Source organism: Microtus oregoni, unplaced genomic scaffold, assembly GCF_018167655.1.
Source record: "Microtus oregoni isolate MIOR12 unplaced genomic scaffold, Mior012 000000F_ref0000247, whole genome shotgun sequence".
NCBI lineage: Eukaryota > Metazoa > Chordata > Mammalia > Rodentia > Cricetidae > Microtus > Microtus oregoni.
This window is the reverse complement of record NW_024543059.1, coordinates 17,842,644-17,864,384: the sequence shown is the minus strand read 5'-3', so window position 1 is coordinate 17,864,384 and position 21,741 is coordinate 17,842,644. Positions and strand designations below refer to the sequence as shown.

General features: G+C 39.3%; 1 pseudogene; it reads right to left on the bottom strand.

The window, feature by feature from the left end:
- Positions 1–10,017: 10,017 nt before the first annotated feature.
- Positions 10,018–10,523, bottom strand: LOC121446809 (annotated as a pseudogene).
- Between the last annotated feature and the right edge of the window lie 11,218 nt (positions 10,524–21,741).

The following is a 21,741-nucleotide window of genomic DNA, read 5'->3' as shown; positions in this document are numbered from 1 at the left end:
TAAAATATGAGCATTACCATTAAAATCAAGACTAAATCAATTTTTTACTTAAATAGTTTGGATAGTATGGATCAGTATGATAAGAAAAATAGTTGATGTGTCAGATATTGAAATACATGAAGATATTATTTGCACATAACATAATTGCACACTTGGAAACTGAATCAGCTGCAAAGCTATTCAAATGATAAAGACATTTACATATTGACTGCTTAAAATTAATATATAAAAATCAATAGCTTCTTAGACACACACAGTAAAGCTAGAAAATGAAATGCAGGAAAGAATCCATTGGCAAGAACCACAAAAAGGATATACTGGCTGAGAATAAACTGGAGAAATGCTCAGACTCTGCTGAAAAAATTGACGACACTCTACTAAGAGACATAAAAGAAGACTTTAAAATGAGAAATCCACATTCATTGTGTGCATAGAGAGTCAGAAGGATGGAGGTTTTCTTTCTAATTTTATCTCTAACTTCTTTTCGAGGGTTACATATCTTAAGGAGGTGGAAAGGCCTGGGATCTAGAAAGAACTTGAGTAGAAGGAGTTGGGTGTCTCCCCCAGCTCTCTCTCAGTGATGGCATAGTGACAGTGTAAATATCTTTAATATTTTTACACTCGTATTTTCTAATGAGGCATGAACGTTGACGCCTTCTTCTTCCATGTTTGGTTTTGGAATCAGCTCTCTAGAATGTGATTTTACAGAAGTGTCTGTCTTTAAAATTATAGTATGTTATTAAGAAATGCTAGGAAACCCAGGTTGTGGTGGCACATGTCTTAAATCTCAGCACTTGGGAGACAGAGACAGGAGGATCTCTGTGAGTTTAAGGTCAAGTCAGCCTGGTCTACAAAGGGAATTTTATGACAGCCAGGGCTTCTGGTTTCAGGTCTCAAGCAACCAGAAAAGAAAAGGTTAGTAAAAAATAAAAATAAAAACTATGTAATCAACATACAATAATAAATAATACAGGGAAGCAATGTATACATATTTTATCCATTTTTAAGATAATCTACTACTGTACCCAATATATGTGTAAACATTTCTTTATTATATATATATATACACACACACACACACACACACACACACACACACACAGATCAAAAATCATCAAACAATAGATTATGGGCAAAATCCACTCTGCTCCGTTGCACATAAAGTTTTATTAAAACATAGCCATGCCTATTCATGTCCATATTATCTATGGCACTTTTACAGCTGGTACCTTCTGCAAAACTGAAAATGTATACCACTGGGCCCTTCAAGGAAGGAGTGACTGCCATTTGCTCTTGACCATGAAGTCTGGTAGAAACATTCCTCTTCTGCTGTCAGTGTGTTTAGTACTTTAATCTCACACACTTCTCAAGATCAATTTTGATGTGTTCATAGATGAACAGAAAAGAGTAACAGTTACTCTTTCTAGCTTCTGTTAAGTGTAGATTATGAATATTTTATTTACTTATGGGTGTCCATCTGCTTATTTTTAATAGATAATCTACAGGTGAAATTATGGTATGAGGAAGGGACTGAAAACAAATTTGCAGAAAGAAGATGACATGGGACAAGTTGGCTCGGTGTTATACAGAAAAGGGTTGGGTAGCACAGTGGTGAAATGTTCAGAAAGTCTCCTGGAAAGCTGGTTAAAGTGTGAATTTCTGTATGTCCTGGTATCACATCTAGTATGTGCTTCAAGATGGGAGTCTGAGCTTCTAGAAAATTCCCAGGACATGCTGGTACTGTTGTGGGTGGGAAAGCGCCTAAGAGAGACTTGCTTTACACAGAATTCTTCCTCCAGCCATCACAAAGCAGCTGGAGACCTGTTAGACTACAAAGACAATAAATGCACCAGGCATTGGACTGCTGAATCATTTCACTTGGCGGATGGAGAGTCCTGCATTCTAGGGCGTGGATCTAGAGTGTCAATTTTTGTTGCTTGTCAATGTTAGTTCCTGGAATTTCCTCAAATATGAGTATCCTCAGATCTAAAGAAATAAGAAATAATAGTAATAAATCATGGGAGTGGGGTAAAACCACCTTGAAGCATTCTTTGAGAATCAGAGAGACAAGGACAGAGTGACAAAGACAGAGCCACACACAGAGAGACAGATACGGAAACAGAGAGATCTTATCCAAATGCGAACAGGAACACACCATAAGATGACTGACAAGGTAGCAAAGGCTCAGATATGGCTAACATGCAGCTCAGCTCCATTGCCACCTGTGCAATGCTCAAAAAGCCTCATCTTAGTATTCACTTTAAGATGAAGCTCTTAGGCTGATGTCGTCAGAACACTGAACATTTGTTCTATCTGGACACTATACCAGCAGCTTTGAAAATAGTCAATTATTTTTTTAGAAAGCATATAAACCTGGGAATATTTCTTCCTCATTTTACTGATATGGAGCCTCGCCTGAAAGAATAAATTCCTTTCTTAAAGTCATACTGCTAAAGTAGGAGAGTGATGTTATAAACCAGGACCCTTTCCATTCCAGTTAGTCATGTAGTTAATTCAATGATTTGACAAGTTATCCTATGCCCAGTTTATCCAGAATACTGCTGGAGATGTGTTGAGTCTCTGACCTTCCTTGTGGAATCTGTGGCCTTGTATGGGAGTTATCGATCAACCAAGTAGATTTAGATATATGAAACAACCCTGTGAGAACTCATTTAAGAGTTAAATAGAACTCATTTAAGAAAATGAAATACCACCTAGTTCTGGAATTGGTTGATGTCTAAGGTATAATGTAATGAAAGCCTAGAAGTTCAACATTTTCATGTGGGTAGGGGGATAATAGTAGTGTGTGCAAAGGTGTCAGGCTAGAAAGACCATAGATGTCAAAACAGGGCAAAATTAAAATTCATACTGCCTTTCCACACATAAAACTTTCATTACTGACTGTGAGCACAAGAATGATTCTCTCTCTCTATCTCTCTCTCTCTCTCTCTCTCTCTCTCTCTCTCTCTCTCTCTGTGTGTGTGTGTGTGTGTGTGTGTGTGTGTGTGTGTGTGTATTTTGGGGACTATACAAGTGGCTCGGCTGATGGAATTGAAGATATTTTGGTGAATGTCAAGGTATAGGAATACACTCAATGTGTGTGTAGCATAGAGAAGTTCTGAAGGTTCAAAGTAGGCTTTTGTGCTGTTGATGCAACATGGTGTCATTCATTGAAAGTGGAGCTGAGGAAGGAAGGGATATGTTTAGTTATTTGGTTTCAAATGGAAGTGGATGTAGGGGTTTGAAAAATATTATCACAAAGATCCCACCAATCACGCACATTTTGCCATATATATACCTTGCTGCTGATAGGAAACCTCCTTGTCTCCCGGTTGCTTGTCTGGTCTCATCTGAGAAGATACTTTGACAAATACACTGTGCCAGATACGACATCCCGGTACATATGAGACAAGACCATTAGTAGTGCAGTCGCTTCTGGTTTGTCTTTCCCTATACATTTGGAAAATGGTTTTGAGCTATGGAGAAAAAAAGGCAACAGGGAGGAAAATTTTTCTGGGAATTCAATAAACAGGCAGCCATGACTGATATGCATGATGATAAATTAGGTCTTTTAGCCTACTGGCCTGATGCTGAGAAGCCATCTGGGCAACTGAAGAAACTCTCAACCAACCCTCAGACCGGGAAGACATAAGGAATTTCTGTTTTAGCCACTAACTTTGCATTGTTTGCCATGCTCCAATGATGAGAGTGAAAGGGGGTGAGATGAACACTGTCCCCTTTCCATGTGAGATATCTCTAAGGTATCTGATGTAGGACAAAGATGGTCTGAAAGCTCACATAGCTGATAGATATGTCACCAGTCACTGACAGGGTAAACTGAGGCACAAACAGGAAGGCAGCTCATCTGGAATTTCTCTGAATATGTGTAAGACCTGGAGGCAGGACAGAGGTTTGGTCAGCCTCTCCTCTGCCTCAGTTAGAAGCCCGGTGATTTAATTATTATCCGCCAAGTGTAGCATGGTTAAATTTTGTGAAAGGGGGGCTGAAAAGATAGCTAGGTTAGTATCCTAACCCAGCATTCGGACCTGGGCTTTGATTCTCTTCATCCTATGGGGGAGAAAAGCACAGCCTGTACATCTATTATCACCAGCACCAGTGGACAGAGGAAAACAAAGAGTCTTGGGTTCATCAAGGGACCTTCATTTGACAACTATCTTCATTTTTAAAGAAAGGTATTAACTGTGTAACATGATTTATCTCTATGTAATAAGGTGATCATGCTGTTTTTATTATTTTGTGAGCCTTTTCTGGTTTTTCCATGTTAAACCAGCCGCATAATCCCAGGATAAATCCCTCTAGTCTCAGAGTACACAGCTTGCAATATGATTCTTGAACTTGTATTGCCCAAGTGTTTTGCTGAAGATTCAAGTGCACATTTCTAACAGAAAATAGCAGAAAACTTCCTCGTTTCAGCTCTTGTAATATTTTTGCCACTTTGGTATTTTAATAATATTGGCATCAGGATAAGACTGGCTAATTTAGCTACTTTCTGTACTTTCCAGTGCACACAGGGAACTTCAATCCAGGAATAGTATTTAGGAGCAAGGTCTCAGTTAGCCAAGCATGTCTGAAGAGCAAATACTGCCCAAGCCCCAGCATGGCCTCTGACTCACCACATTTTATACCATGCTAACTCAGACTACATACAGATTGAGAACAGCAGAAATATTAGCATTAAACGGTGGCATTTGTCTTGTCATGTCTTATGGAAAGAGTAAATAATACAGGAATACTGTCATGAGGTATAAATAAGAACATATAAAATGTACCCATTTGCAAGAGAGGAAATAAGGGAAGCCACACTATAGCTAGACCTCTGCAGTTCCCAAAGGAAAGAACAGGTGATCAGGCATGCTGATCTTGACTCATTTCCAGAACAGAAGTCAGGACAGAATTACTTAGTAGGAATGGAGTGCAACCTTAAGTAACTTTTAAGAATGTCAACTAAATCCCATGTTCATCTTTTTGGGTCTGGGATACCTCACTCAGGATAGTGTTTTCTATTTCCATCCATTTGCATGCAAAATTTGAGAAGTCATTGTTTTTTAACGCAGCATAGTACTCTAATGTGTAGATATTCCACACTTTCTTCATCCATTCTTCCATTGAAGGGCATCTAGGTTGTTTCCAGGTTCTGGCTATTACAAATAATACTGCTATGAACATAGTTGAACAAATGCTCTTGTCATGTGATAGGGCATCTCTTGGGTATATTCCCAGGAGTGGTATTGCTGGGTCCAGGGGTAAGTTGATCCCGAATTTCCTGAGAAACCGAAACACCGATTTCCACAGTGGTTGCACAAGATTGCATTCCCACCAGCAATGGATGAGTGTACCCGTTCCTCCACAGCCTCTCCAGCAAAGGCTATCATTGGAGTTTTTTTATTTTAGCCATTCTGACAGGTGTAAGATGATATCTCAAAGTTGTTTTGATTTGCATTTCCCTGATTGCTAAGGAGGTTGAGTTGGTTTCTAGCCATAAATAAGGGTCACGGAGTCTACACTTGGTGATCCCAAAGAAGCTAAGTAAGAAGGTGAACCAAAGGAAAAGCATATAGTTGTCCTCTTGGCTATGGGAAGTAGACAAAATTGCCAGGGAGAAAATTGAGATCTTGGGGGTGGGGTGGGATGGGGGTAAGGGGAGATGGGCAGAGAGGGGGGAGAGGGGGAGAATGGGGGGAGCTTGGGGAAGGGGGAGGATTGGGATGAAGGAAGGCTGGATGGGGGAGCACGGAAGCACGGTTCTTATTTAAGGGAGCCACCTTAGGGTTGGCAAGAGACTTGAACCTAGAGTGGCTCCCAGATACTCAAGCCGAGGTCCCCAGTTAGTTCCTTGGGCAGCTGAGGATGGGGAACCTGAAATGACCCTATCCTAGAGCAATACTGACGAATATCTTGCATATCATCATAGAACCTTCATCTGGTGATGGATGGAGACCGAGACAGAGACCCACACTGGAGCACTGGACTGAGCTCCCAAGGTCCCGATGAGGAGCAGAAGGAAGGAGAACATGAGCAAAGAAGTCGGGACCACGAGGGGAGCACCCACCCACTGAGACAGTGGAGCTGATCTATTGGGAGCTCACCAAGGCCAGCTGAACTGTGACTGAAAAAGCATGGGATAAAACTGGACTCTCTGAGCATGGTGAACAATGAGGGCTGATGAGAACCCAAGGACAATAGCACGGGGTTTTGAACCTACGTAATGTGCTGGCTTTGTGGGAGCCTAGCCAGTTTGGATGTTCACCTTCCTAGAAATGCACGGAGGGGGGAGGACCTAGGACTTACCACAGGGCAGGGAAATCTGACTGCTCTTTGGGCTGGAGAGGGAGGGGGAGAGGAGTGGGAGGAGGGGGAGAAGGGTGGGAGGAGGGGGATGAAATGGGAGGCTGGGAGGAGGAGGAAATTTTTTTTTTCTTTTCTCAATAAAAAAAAGTTAAAAAAAAAAAGAATGTCAACTAAAGCCATATTCTAAATACAGAGAAGCTACATGGATAGCTGGGTCCCTTCTTATTAGGATACTACCCCAGGGATTAATGGTTCTCATTTGTTCCATCAGACATTCAACAGGAGGACTAAGATGTTTGGGTATTCCCGGTTTAAAATAGTTTATTTTTTCTGACTAAGTACACAGAAAGATTCCAGGAGAAATCCTTCCCTGCCTTTGTGTTCCATAAAGCCATTTCTGTTTACCGTGTATCCCATTTTATCTCTTACTTTTGTAGCCAAGAATTTCAGTATGTGTACATCACTTCTGTCCACCTTCATGTTTCTCTCTGTATCGTCATTTATTGTTTCGCTCTGAATTAAGAAAACAGATATAATTTATTCTATTATCGCTGTCTGCAGTCTCACTAATAATTTAGGGATGGAAATTGCTGCTTGTTAGGTGAGCTTTTTATAATTTTATTTTTGGAGAACTTCAAATAAAAACACTGCATCTATCCTGCTCCTACACTTCTCCTCTTCCAACTCCTCCTGGGTCAATTCCTCCCAAATTCACGAACTTTTCTTTAATTAGCATTGCGATATGTATGCAAAATATACCAAGTTCATTTAGCATTCCTTTCTGTTATGTGTGTCTAGGCTAACAATTCGCTTGGGATTTGACAATCTGTATGGCAACTTGTCTCTGAAAGAAGCTGATTTGTCTTCCCTTGGGGGCCACTGACAACTTATAACTCTTCATCTAGGAGTAGGACCTTGTAAAATTCCTCCAGAAGGATAAGTTTTTAATACTATCTTAGTATCTGTTTTGAAGTTCAATATCAAAAATCACTCTGGGTTTTTTTTTCCTTAATTTTTGGAAGTCACAGAGTAGGGTGAAACAAATTAGGAGAACATTAGCTCTAGCGTCGTGTTGCTAATGCTGTCAACAGTTTCATCTTTATAGGTTTGTCTATAATAAAGTAACTGGCCTACTGCTCTAAGACTCTCCAGTGATCATTTCCCAACTAAATTTGGTTGCCCAGAATCAACCTGAATCCACTAAAAAGTTGAATTTATCAACTTCAAGGAATCATGATGAGAAATACAAGCTTTTTGGCCTGTTCATAACTTAAGTGAGGAGATACAAAAATATAAAATGGTTAGGAGAATTTTCAAATCCCCTGCTAATGAAAAGGAAAATATAGACATTTGAACAACTTATACTTAATTAAGATTTTGAAAAATGTTGTTTAAAATGTTGGAAGGATAATTAATATAGAAATTTACTGCTAAAATCTATCTGCTTGAATGAAACTTTTGAAATTTTCTGATTTATGAAATATTTCCATTTGGATTTTGGGGCATAAAATATAAGAATGACTTATTGTGAGATAATAAATAGTGTTATGTTTAGAGATAATTCTCACAAACACCTGCACTGGTTCCACCAGGAATTAAAAAGAGGCAGAAATAGGACAGTTTAGTAAAACAATGGGGTTGTTTGAGGTTGTTTTTAATCTTTGTTCTCCTCAATGCAAAATTTATTCTTGTCTAAACCCCTCGTTTGGCCAATCTCTTGCTTTGCGTTTTTTGATACAGAAACTATGTCATAATGGGTCACATTGCAGTATTATTTCAGAGAATTTCTTCTCATGCTTCATATTAGAAGTTCATAAAACTAATGTGAGGATTTCATTCTCCCTTCCTCACTACCTAATAAAGTTTAAGGTCCGAGTTACAAGGCACTGATTGCTTACCTGGATGGATGGATGGATGGATGGATGGATGGATGGATGGATGGTTATTAATGGCTGTCAGGTGGGCAAAGGTAATAATTACATCAACTATATACAGGTATAAGCACAGTGAGAAATAATTCCAACCTTATTACTTAATAGGATTGTATGAAGCTAAGTATAGCCGGCAAAGCCCAGGGAAGAATAGGATCCGAAGACTGAGATTTTGTTCTGTCACTAATGAGATGAATTAAATGAGATAAAATGATTCACGTTGTACCTTTAGCACCCAGGGAGGCAACAAGAAAAAGGTGAAGATGAAGACTTTGTCTGTTCCCGATGGCTCCAAGGGAGCCTGGACACAGCGCACAGAGCACACTGGGGAGGCCCATGGTGATTATTACCTTTTGAAGTAGCTAGATTCATTTTTGCAGAGCGAGTTCCAGGTCTGTCCCCATTCATCCACTGCTTGATGAGGACAGCGGGGCGTGTGGCTAATGGTTTCTGGTTGCTTTTGGGCTGATGTGAAATGCATGCGATAATTAGCTAAGTAAATTAGTTCTGTTCTCATTATTTTTTATTTAAAATGGTTTCGTAGGGATGGCTTTTTACAGCGACTTCTGCTCTAATTTCTCATTATCATCACTGGGAGAAGAAAAAAGTTAGCAAGTAACATCTCTTTCTCCACTGTGGGGTATTATCCCATGCACTTTTTTCTTCTTCTTTTTTTTTTTTTTTTTTTTTTTGGTACTTTCTAAACTAGCTCGTCTATGTCTGACCTGTTAAGGGGATTAATCATGGAAATCTTGGTGAAAGTTCCCTCCTATGTTCTCTTTTGGATCACAGGATTAACATTATCATCCCAGCTGGAGCTCCTTTTGAATATTCACAGACCAGTGGAGACTTTTTCATGGCTCTTAGTGCAGAGAGAAGTGCATAAGACTTATTCAGAGTTTCTGCAGCAACACGCATGAAGACTTTCCACCCTGACCTGTTAACATCCCAGATGTAGGATGCAGCCCACTCTCGGGGATGTGTCTCTCTGTTCTCAGTGTCAGATGCGTGGTGACTGTGTGGAAAGATACGAAGGCAGCTCTCTCCCTGGGATGGCCACTATCCTTTAGAATTGTGCAAATCCCTCCATATACGATCTCCTCTGGAAAGCCCCTTGTAGGATTTCTTTGATACTGTTTTGGGCTGAGTTGCTTTAAATCAATTGAACTTGCAACTCTTATGGATAAATTGTTTGTTTATTCATTTATTTGTTAGTAACTCAGTACTGTAGAACATTGCATACAGAATGCTGCCTAGATAATATTGTGAATTGGATCACCTGACTTTGTCTATCTGGATTGGAGCTCAAATCAGCAAAATTACAGGCGACCCAGAGTTTATTCACCTGAAATGAGTGCTAATGAATATTGGTCTATGGCATACAAAATTTAATTTTTCATATGAGCTAGGTAAATAGGGTATGGCTTTTTAAAAGATGTCAAGAGTCTGTTTGAAAGTCTTTCCAATAATTCAGTGTCTAGTTAATATTCTATCTCTCTCTCTCTCTCTCTCTCTCTCTCTCTCTCTCGCCCACTCACACTTTTTCAGTCACTCAAAAACTGCAATGGCTTTATGGACTGTTTTAACAAGAAAAGTTATATTCTGAGTTATAGGAAGGGAAGACATAAGGAACATGAACCAGTACCAAACAACCAACCAGTGACGGTGATGTTCAAAGCAGAAGAAAATGGATGACTTAGTCCCAGTGAACAATAGATGTACCTTCTCCTGTTTGTTTGTTCTATGTGGGCTTTGCTTGAAATTAGATGATATTTGCTCACAGTGTTGGAAGAGAACTTTCATTACTTAGCTCCTTCAGGACCCCAAACACTTTATTGGCAGCTGTATTTCTGACGAGACCTGCATCCAAATAGCAGGTAAATATACCAGGCTGACCATCAATGCTTTCCACGTTGTATTCATATTCACTTGACCTTCGTAGATCTTACCCATGCTAAGCCTATTGAGAAGCCTGCGGGACAGCAGCAAGCCAGTATAATATGCTGCAGCAGAATTTGTCAAGAACCTTCTTAACATAATTTCTTAGTTTATGTGCGTATATTGACAGGCTATCATATCCCTTTCTATATGGGCATATACAGTCTGACAGATAATATCTCTTTTAGTTGCATCCTGTATTTTCTTGTGCTATACTTATGTTTTGTCCTGGATCACCAATCGTTTTGAAGCCTAGTAGTTGGTTTTACCCCCTCATCACCTTCTTAATCTTATTTGGGACATCTTAAGGTAGACTTTATTCTTGACAACTTTCATAAACACCATCTTGCAAGAAAGAAACCTGCAATTACAGCCACACAGAGACCTGAAGGCCTGGTGGTCCTAGAGGACAAAAGCTTACGGTCTATTTTCAGAATGATAAGCAACAGTCTGAATATTCTATGAGGGGAGATGATTCTATTCCATCTCCAGCAAAACTCAGCTTCTGTCTGCTTCTTCACAGTAAATAAAACAAGATCCAGCTCACTAAGACATCACCAAATCCTCTTAGAATAGCTGTTTGCCTCTGTCAAAGGAGTCTGAAAAATTGTATTAAGTTTTTCTTCAGAAAATGATATTATTTACAACCCTGGTTTCTGATGTGCACACTGATACATGCTGCAGAGATACTGATTGGATATCAAGACCAGCTCCAAACATGTCATGCCAATTTCCTGTGCTGTGTGCACCTGCTGAGCCAACTTATGTGATGAGGAACATGAACATGGGTGACACACCTTTGCATATCCAGCAATACTGCCCAAATTCATTGGCACTCTGTATTTTCCTACTTTAGAAACAATGCCATAAAACAAGATGTTAATGATGCTATCATAAAAATAGTACTCAGTCTTCTCCACTTAAAAACAAAATTAAGACAGTGTTGAACATTTATTAGGATTGATTAACAAAGTATTTACCTCAATATTGACCAATATAAGAATTGTGAGTGGAATGAGTATTCATTGAGATAGGTAAAATATTAGCATAACACCACATCTCATCCAACATCTTTAATGAACCATTTTATTTTACTAAAAGTATTGCCTACTCTATGGCAGACAGAGCAACATAGTGTGTTATCATCTTACGTCAATAAATACAGATTGTAAGAATAGTATACTGAGCCCTTTTCAGAGGGGTATCTGGGACTAATAGGAAATTTGATTCCTTGGACTTGCTACTTGACTTTAAGCCAATGACCTGGAATTTTTGATTTGCGTCTTCCCGAATTTGACATTTTGGAGCTGTAAAATAAATTTATTTTGTGAAACAGAAAAAGTCCAGGAATAAGAAAGAGGAACTTAAAAGTGACAATTTGCACAGCTGGACAAAGACAGGGAGATTCAGAAGATGGATGGTTACTTGTTACTTTCTTACTAGAATCTTGGGAAATCCACTTTAAATGCCCAAATTTCATAAGGCATAAAACAAGGATTTAGGCAGGCAATAGCCCAAATGCTTACATGGAGACTTTGTCCATGTGCACACTGAGTAACATGACTTGTCGGCCTGCTATACAAGCGAGTCTCTTCATGTTCTGAGCTATGCTGGTCAACTCCAGTGGGCTAAGCTGCTTCATACCCCAAAAGTCATATGTTGACAACTTGACCTCATGCAGTTCAGAGTGTAACTAGATGTGGTCACTGTGTCTTTACAGAGATAATAACATTACTATGACACCATTATAGCACTTTCTGATTCAATCTTCGTCCTCATAACAAGAATAAATTTGGACGTGGGGTGACAAAGAGAAAAATGCTCTGAAGACGGACAGTCATAGTAAGATGATCCTCTACAAGCCAAGTTGAAGAAAAGAGAGAGTTCTGAGGCTAAATCAGCCCTGGACTCCGACATCTAGTCTCTGGAACTGTAGGTAAGCTTGCAGTAGCACCTGTGTGTCAGGATGACACCCATAGAATCAGCCATGGGGTAAGATCAAACCTTTCTTCATGGCGCCCTGGCAGTCTGACTTCATTTCTTCTCAACCTCGGTGTGAAAATGCACTTAGGTTAGCTCCACTCTTGGGTCATTGGGCCAACTATATCTATGCATGCCCCTCAGGAACCATAGTGTGCCTATACTTAACCCTCACCAGGGGCAGTAGTCTGTGTCCTAGGCTCTGTTCCATCCTATGTAGGCATATCCTTTCCAGATGTTCATTTTCCAATGTGTCATTTGACTTACTCTTTCTGGGTCTGATCTTCAAGGCTTGTTGTCAAGGAATCTTGATTTACTCTTAGGGCCTGTTATGTGGGCACGGTGGACTGATTGCTAAACTGTGCCTGTCTAAGATATTCCCCATGATTTTACATCAGGACCCTCTGTGAATGTGACAACCCCTTTGGGTTTGCAGTTTCCTGCAAACATTGGAAAGGATGGGCAGTCATTTAAAATAGACATGGAGCAAAAAGCTGTGGTGTAAAAATAATAGCTATCCTAAATATAAAAACAGAAGAAAATCACGTTCCAGCTCCTCGGCAGTTTATTCATTTTTGTGTCTTCACTATATAAATACTTTAAAATTGCAATCATGCAATAGAAAAGATTCTGTGCTTGCTTTTCTCCTATTGCAGAGAAGATACTGTTTTCTGCGGCTGTGTAATCTTAATTGTTATTTTCAGTCTCTACATAACTATCTTAGTCTATTTTGCCCTGCTGTGACAGACACTCATAAGCTGAGTAATTCATGAAGAACAGAAGTCGCTTTGTTTGTTTTCCTAATTGGAGAGGCTGGGAAGCCCAAGGCAAGGTCCAGGGTCTTCTCCCTGGTGGGAACTTTCCCTTCTGCCATTTCAACCCAGGCCAAAATCATGAAGCAAGGAAGAAACAAGGGAGCTGGTGAGGAGAGAGAATCAGAGACAGAGACAGATAGAGACAGGCACAGAGCAACGAGAGACAAAGATACAGAGACAGGCAGAGACAGAGAAAAGAAACCAACCGCTGGTAGCTAATTCATTACTCAGTCTTGTAGTTAAAGCATTGATCTTGAGACAGCACTCTTGTGATCTAATCAGTTTCTAATGATCCCTTTCAACAACGTTACATTGCATACAACACTACAATGTATGAGCTGTAGAAATTCCCCAAACACAGCCATAACAAGACATTTAAATGGATGCTTTAAGTTTCTCTGGTTATTTTAAATCTTTGTATTCTTCTGAATAATGCTGAAGTGAACATATTTCTTTCTTCTTTTTTAAAATGATGTTTTCGTAAGGAAATTTCCCAAGAGAAAAAAGAACTGATTATTTTTATGATTTTAAGCGTGAACTGGATTTTGAAAAAGTGGTAACAACAGGGGCCACTCGTGTAGTGCAGGGACACATTTGGTTTCTTTCAACTTCATCGTAAACTGGTGTCATCATTATTTTATCTTTTTTTTTATTAAAAGTGGAATTTGACTTTCATTTTTTTATAGTAATTCCCTAATCAAAAATGTTCAGTATCAGACTTACTCAAGCCTGTGAATTTATCTTCATATTAGCAGACTAAGTAGTGGCAGGAAGGAATGAATATTCATAACTCATTGTCTGCCAGGTAATTTACTGGGGGTTTCACTTTTCTACATTTTAATCCTCACAGTAACATCTCACCTGAAACTCTCTTTACTTAAGAAATGTGGCCGGTCTCACCAGTCTAGCAGGCACAAGAGGTGAATTACAACTCAGAGCTCTCTCCAGCGACAAATTCACTGGTACGATTGGGTAGGTTTCTTGATCATAGGCATTGGTCCTGATATGCAAAGTAGGCCATCAGCCATATGGTTGGTTGGGATTCTCTAGGACAGACCAATATAATAAATATATATTGCAAGGGAGTATGGGTAGGCTTTCATGACAAGGGCTGGGTAGCCCAAAGTTGTCTACATGCAGGAAAAGCAGTGATTGTAACAGCTTCTTTGTCCATATGACTGGATGCATAGTCTCAGTCAGATATGGAAAGCCTGCAGGAATCCTGGAAAGTCCCTGGTCATTAGCTTACCCTGGAAGATTGAAGGACCTGGGTTTTAATGACAATCAAAGGCAGCAGCAGCAGACCCCAGAAACAGAGAAGATGAACTCACCAGTCAGAAGAAAAAGCAGATAGCCAAAGGCAGACATCTTCACAGCTGGGCCGCTGTCCAAAGGCATGGACACTCTGCAGGGTTTACGCCCCTCTATTAATCTTTCTAGGAAAAATGATCACAGATTTGCCAAGGTCTAGCTGATCCCAGATCCAGTCGAGTTGACAATCAAGATTAGTCCATGTACTGGGACTGTTTGTCACAAGACAAGGAGTAAAAATGGTGAATTAGCAGTTAGGGCTGCCTCCAGTGCAGTCCTAAATATATTGGATGAACTCATAGGCCTCATGTACTGGGGCTTAAATTCACACGAGGCAAAAGCTGGGACAGTTCAGATTAGTTAGACTCAAAGATCAGATATTCAAGGGTAGGATGTCTTAGGGGCCTAGAAGTCTGAAGTTTTATTTAACTACCTAGTTAAATATCACTAAAAGGACAGATTTGCACTTGATATCTAATTCTCAGAAGTAGCTGAGAAGCATGGAAGACAATCTCAAAATCATACCCATATACAGACTCAGTAATATATAGACTCAGTAGGGCTCAGTAGTCTGTGTTATGGGCTGAGGAGACAGCTCAGTAAATAACACATAAGGACCTGAGCTAAGGAAGCAGGGACAGCCTGATCCCCGAAGTTCATTGGCAAGCTAGTCTAAGTTATTAGGTGTATCCCAGGGCAAAAAGAGACTGCCTCAATAAAACAACAAATTTATATATATATATATATATATATATATATATCTTCAATATATATTATATTTATATATAATATTGTTTTATTGAGGCAGTCTCTTATTGCCCTGGGATAACCCAGTAGCTTAGACTATGTATATGTATACAATACACATATACACACATATATATACAATATACACCTACACACATATACACACATATACACACATATATACATACATGTATATATATATATATATATATATATATATATATATATATATATTGAAAGTATGTGTGTTTTCAGTCCTTTCAGGGTGTCACCACTAAGTAGTCACATTGGGATGTAGTGAATCTCACTTCTGTGGCTTTGTAGATGCTTGTCCCAAGGATCTAATTAAAATGAAAGGCTTTTACAGAGTCTTTTAGCTGCTTAACAAACAAACAAACAAATGCCTTTGTAATGTGGTACCTGAAGGCTCTGTAATACCAGGTAACTGAAGCATCCTTGCTTTTTCAACTCTACCTGGAGATCACTACCTGAACTCTGCAAAGGCTTCCCAAACCTGTAATTTATCAGATTCGTCAACACATTCACATCTCAGTTCCTACGTATGTTAATATCGTATTTCTCTCCTGCTGCCACAATCAGAATGTCTGTTCTCATGACAAGGCAGAGCTCTGGAAACCTCCTCCCTTTTTAGACCCCTGGTAATTGTTATATTCACACTTTGGATGAGGAGCCTGAGATAAGGGTTTAATTTGGATTAATAGGATAATTACTATGTGACAAATGAATGTCAAATACTGTGAAGACTTGCTTTGTGGGGAGTTCTTGGTTTGACAAAGGTTGACTTTCAGGTGTGTTGCCTGAATTCTGAACCTCAGAAATATTTCCCAAGTTTCTGATGAAGTTTTGGTTCAAACGTACCGTGCAACCTTGCTGTTTTTTCCTGGGTATTTTTAAGATTCACCTCTTTCCCATGGAATCTTTTTTTTTTTTATCAATCTCAGACTTGGCATCTGTGTTGACCTTGTGTGTATCCCCAAGTGCAGCCTTCAGAAAATGAGGGAGACTTTAAAATCTATAAGATGAGCGCACCCTGCCTCTGACAAGCAGTCTGTGTTCAAGAGGGCATCCACCATGCACTGCGGCTGTGATTGTTTCTCTGTTTCTCATCCTTGTAAACTGTAAGCTCTCTCTACTGACAGGGCCTTGCATTAATACTCTTGTTGACAATAAGGGCAAGACTTACAGAATACAGAATAGCCTTTGAGCTCCCTCCTTGCAGTAGGTATTTTTGCAGGAGCGCCTGCCAATCCTTCAGCCAATAGCGGCTGAGATACCAGCCCATTGGGGCGTGGTCTCTCTCCCTTTAAAAAAGCTGTCACTTCCCTCTCCTCTCTCTCTCTCTCTTACTTCCTGCTCCACTTCCAGTGACTAGACTCCCTTCCTGATTGCGCAGAGGGCTGTTGTCTGGGACGGTGATCTGTAAGTTTTTTCCCCTTTAAATAAATAACCATTCTATTAATCATAATTCCAAACTGGTATGGGATTGTTGTGACTTACACCTTTGCCGTCAAGGTATGATAGACATTTCTTCAGAGTAAGAAAACACAACTCACTAAAGGCAAGGAATCTGGTAAAGATTCTTGAAACAATGAGTGTCTGAAGTTGACACTTGCCTGGGCATGAAGGGGGAGGTTGGGAGTGGGCACTGACACTTCGGGCAAGGGTACTGGAGGTTAAAATACACAGACACACACAGACAGAGAGACAGCGATACGTGTCATACTTGAATTCCCCAAGAATGCCCCCTTTATTGTGTTTAGGGGCAGATTATATAGAGATAGCCATGCCCCAGCCAAACCCACCAGAAACCACTCTTCTGCCATCAGGAACTCCTGAAGGTCTCGTGCTCAGAGCAGCTGTAGGCACTCAGATCAGGGGATTACAAGAAATTCAGGATCTGAGGTCTCGCTGCTCCCAACAGGGTTTGTCTCTTAAAGAGGCAGAGTACCCAAGTGACAGGCCAGGCCAGCAGATTACAACATTCCCTCCTTTCGCTTATAATAAAAAGGTGGGGAGTTGGGCATGGCAGGTTGAGAGAATTAGGACAGTGAGTTCTCAAGATTGCTTTCTGCTTATTTGTGGGCATCGAAGTCTTTCTTGGAAGGCCTGAGAAATCTGGATGCTGGTCACATCCTGGGGTAGCTGGTCCTTTTACTCCCATCTAGGGCTTCAGCCTATCATATATTTGTCTATTTTTCTATTGATTCGTTTATCAATTAGATATCACCTATCCTCTCCTTGACCTATTTATTTATCTATTTTGTACTTAATCTATAAAACATTGATAATTATAATTACTTAGAACTGTTTTTAAGATTATTGAAACTGTTTACTTCTATAAATCCATGACGAGTATTCAATAATTTCTGTGTCTAATACAGGGAATCAGAAGTAGACATTTCTATTTTTTGAAAAAGTAAACTTGTCCAAATTCCAGCTGCCTGTGGAGTTGGCAAGGGTTTCAGAAAAGACCAAGGGAAAATCTTGTGAAGAGTTATATCTCCATACATAGCAGAAACTGCAACATGAGATGAAAACTCAGATATTGGCCTTCATAGATCATACAGGATGTCATCCCACAGAGGCATTTACATTTGCAAGATGGTGGTCAGCGAAATGCAAAGGGTTCCATGTACGGCATGCAGGGTGGACATCATGTGTGGTCAATTATTATGAAAGATGCATTTTTGTTCTTATAATCTGGAATAATCCATAATGAAGAAAGAAATTCAATTGTAGCGCTGTGAAGGCTGGGCAAACTATTAGCAGAAGGGATTTTCTTATATTGATCTCTTTTCTGAAGCATCATTTCTATAGGTGTGGTATAAAGAATAGAAAAGGAAGAATGGGGAGACATACAAAAAACAACAAAGAGAAAAGATGAAATGAGGTAAGAACAGAAAGGCTGCTAGTAATTATTTACTGCTTACTATCGGAGACACCCATGTCAGACAGTATATATTAATAACTTTGATATTTCACAGTGACATGGTACTATTAGTTCCCTTTATAGAAAAGAAATTACATTAATTTAGTGATTTTATAGAATGGATGATTTCATTCTGCAAGATTTGGGATGAAAATAGGCTTGTTCCTTTCTATCTCCTTCAGAGCTTTCCATACAGTTCCACATACAATGCAACCTCAGAATAGGTTATTGTAGGTCCCTGGATTAAATGCATGCATTCCCAAAATTCTCACTGAACATACTCTCAGTTGTCTGGACAAAAGAAAAGGTTTATTTTGGGAAATGGTGAAGTCTTTGGATCCTTGCCTTCAGGATGGTATCATCTAGTCCTCTAACAGAGCTAGAGGGAACTAACATGGACTCTCTTTATTCTTCTGTCCTTGCTTTCACATTAGTTGCCTCTGGAGGACACTGCAGCAAAGCACCACCTCAGGAGCAGAAATTAGAACCTCACCAGACACGAAATCTACTGCCTCTTTGATCTTGATCTCCCCAGTCTTTCGAACTGTGAAAACCAGAGTTTTGTTCTTATGAATTAAGTAGGCTGGGGTATCTTTTGAGAAGAGCCCACATGGACAAAGACATAAAACCTTCCCAATCTGTATATTAAAACAAACTAAAGCATAATTCTGAACTCAAATAAGCAACCAACTTTCCCTTTCAGATCTTCTTGCTTTCTAAGGTTATATGCTTTCAGTTATTTGATATTTAACTGTTGGCCAACAGTATTAAGTATGAAAGGAAACAAACAGCTTGTAAAACTTAAAGTGAACAACATTTGAGGTGATTAGATTTTTCTCTGCTCAACTTTGCCCCACGTGGTGTGCGAATCATCCATTTTTCTAGTGTATGGGATTCTGATAGTTAATTTCTCGGCAGCTGTCTTGGAATCAGATGAACTTTCACACCACTTTAGAGCTTGTGTGCAAAGAACTCTACATAATGGTTTATTGCTATTGTCATAACATCTTACTATAGAGGCATTGCCTCAATCCACATCGTCACAAAGAGAAGGTGAAGCAACCATTGATATCCACAGGAAACTAATTTCAGGATTCCTTCAGGTACTGAACTATAGTAGTGCTTAATTCCCTTTAATACAGTATGTGTTATTTACATATAATATACTCTATTATTCATTCATGCATAAACCATCTTTATAAGATACTTATGCAATATAAATAGTATTTTTAATTTATCTTTTATACCTAATTCTTAATTTAAAGTTTGTAATAACTATATACGTACATTTTACTTTCTTTCTCTAGTTTCAGGCCTACACTGGGGATCTTATAATATATTCCCTGTGTACAGTGGTCACTACTCTATAGAAAAAATATATCTAACTGTTCTATACTTAAGGTTCCATTGAAATTAATTGCTTTTTTTCCCTTAACACATTGGCTGACATTGGGATCCTGAAGGTCTGTGTGACTGTGATTGCTGCAAGCCCTGAGTGAGGATACTGTTTTGGCTCCTGGGAAGAATGAGAAACACTATGTAAAAGGAACCATTGTTGTCTATTCTTGAGATATTTGGAACACTTTACATTATATGTGGTATTGGTCCAGTTTGAAAGCTTCACCCTTATCATATTTAAGCATTCATGAAAGATGAGTCATGATTCTTGAGACACTAGTTCCTTGGTGACACAAAAATTTGGAGACTCCAAAGTATACTTAGAGTCAATTTATTCATAAAAATATGTAGTGTTGAGAACAGTATATTTCACTTTTACTAAAAACTCGGTTGTTTTATGAAAAGGGACAGTGCCTTGGAGGTACTCATATAGCTATACTATAGACAGCCACCCCTATACGTTGGGTCAGATCCAACTAGAAGCTGCTTCTGCCGCCAACATCCTCTTACCAGACATGTGTGATTGGATGGAAGCCATTGTTTTGCTTGATGATCATTCCTGCATCTGACATCCATTTCATCCTTCTCGGCAGTTAGTCACTCACTCATGCACTCCCCAAATGGACACTGAGTGCCTATTGTGTCACCAAATCTGTTTTGCGGAAAGTATCGCCATGAATCAAGAAGAAAAAGCCAATACAAATTACAAATGACACATTCTGGTGAGGAAAACATTTATTGACATCAGTAAACTATGCACCCTCATTCAGATGCTCATTCATTCAGATTGGACAAACAAAGACAAGTGCAGAGAGAGAGTCTCTCAGATGTTTCCAATCATGTTAGTATGCAAAGTTTGAGAAACGGAATAGAAATTTACAACTATCCGTCTGGAATATTAAATTATGTTCACTTTCTCTCTTTTTTCCTTGTTTATACTCTAAAAATTTGGAAGATACAAAGTATACACACATGGTTAAAGCATCTTTTATTTTAGCATTTGGAAAGAACTATGTGTATTATTTTGTTTTTCATCTTTTTAGTATTTCTCTGGCAAAAATATAACTAGATAGATAAATGTACACAGATATAAAGAAATAGAAATAACAACCACAGCTTCATGGGACCCAACTCTGCTGGCCTTTGTGTTCACCCATGCAGATGTGGTATGCACTCACATGTGTGCATGTGCACGTGCACACACATGCACACACATCAATAAAGTCTTATAAAATATTTTGTTCAAGGAGCATTAATATGTGAGACTTTACTTAGTCCATACCATTGTTTGGTATGTGTTTCTGAGTGCTTTTTTATTATTACAAATGGCGCTTATATATCAGTCATCTGTTGTTAAAATCATGCTGAATACAAACCTCTACACAGACATGGTAGCTTGAAATATCAATAGTATTTGTATGTGTGAGTCTTCTGTTTAATGCCAACTCTAGTTCCCTGTACAGTTAGTTCTTCAATTGTTTCCCCATATGATTCTAGCCTTCTGGCTATCACAGTGTGAGGGATATGTCGTTTCTATGAAAACAATGACAGGACATTACCTGCTATAACTCGTCTCAGGCCATTATTAACACTGCACAACCTTTGTGTGGTACATCAGTATCCTGAAAGACGGACAGTCAGGTATACACAAACAGAGTTCATCTGTTGCTGGAAAAAAATAACATGGTTGAGTCAGAAATGCAGCCTTGAGAGTATGCCCACAGCTGCTGATGTGGTCTATGACCAGCACTGGGAAACTTGGATTTCAGGAAGATTCCCAGAGCAGAAAACAGGGCACACTGTGTTTAAACTACTCAAACAAACTATGTGGTTTGGGCTGAACAATGTCTTTGGGGAGTTTGAAATGTAGGTATTTGTTATGCAGAAGGTGACCTCAATAAAAAAAAAAAGTTGGGTACTGAATCTCTAATAAGCTTCCTGAGTATATAACATTTAATCTTCATTTTCACTACTTTGTTATGAGAATACAGAGTCCTGAGTAGTACTCAGGGGAGGACGAACCTATTTCTATCTGACTTGATGCCATACATCTTTTGCCTGTGAGGGTTTTGCTTTGGATCATTTTACTCTAGTGTGGCTAGGAGGCTGATGATGTGTTGCACCTGTAAGACCGCCTGTGGACTCACAGAGCCAAGGAGGGCCTTGAGGGCTCCCAACTGGGAGAAACTGGAAGAAGCTGAGAGTGGGTAAAAACAAATAAGGGGAGCAAAAGTCTATTGTATATTGTAGCTCACAGTTCAAGGTTTCAGGCCGTTCTAGCAGGGAAAACACAGTAATCTAGGATTGTATATAATGGAATTACTGTGGTGGATAACTGGGACAAAGGAAGTGGGTGACAACA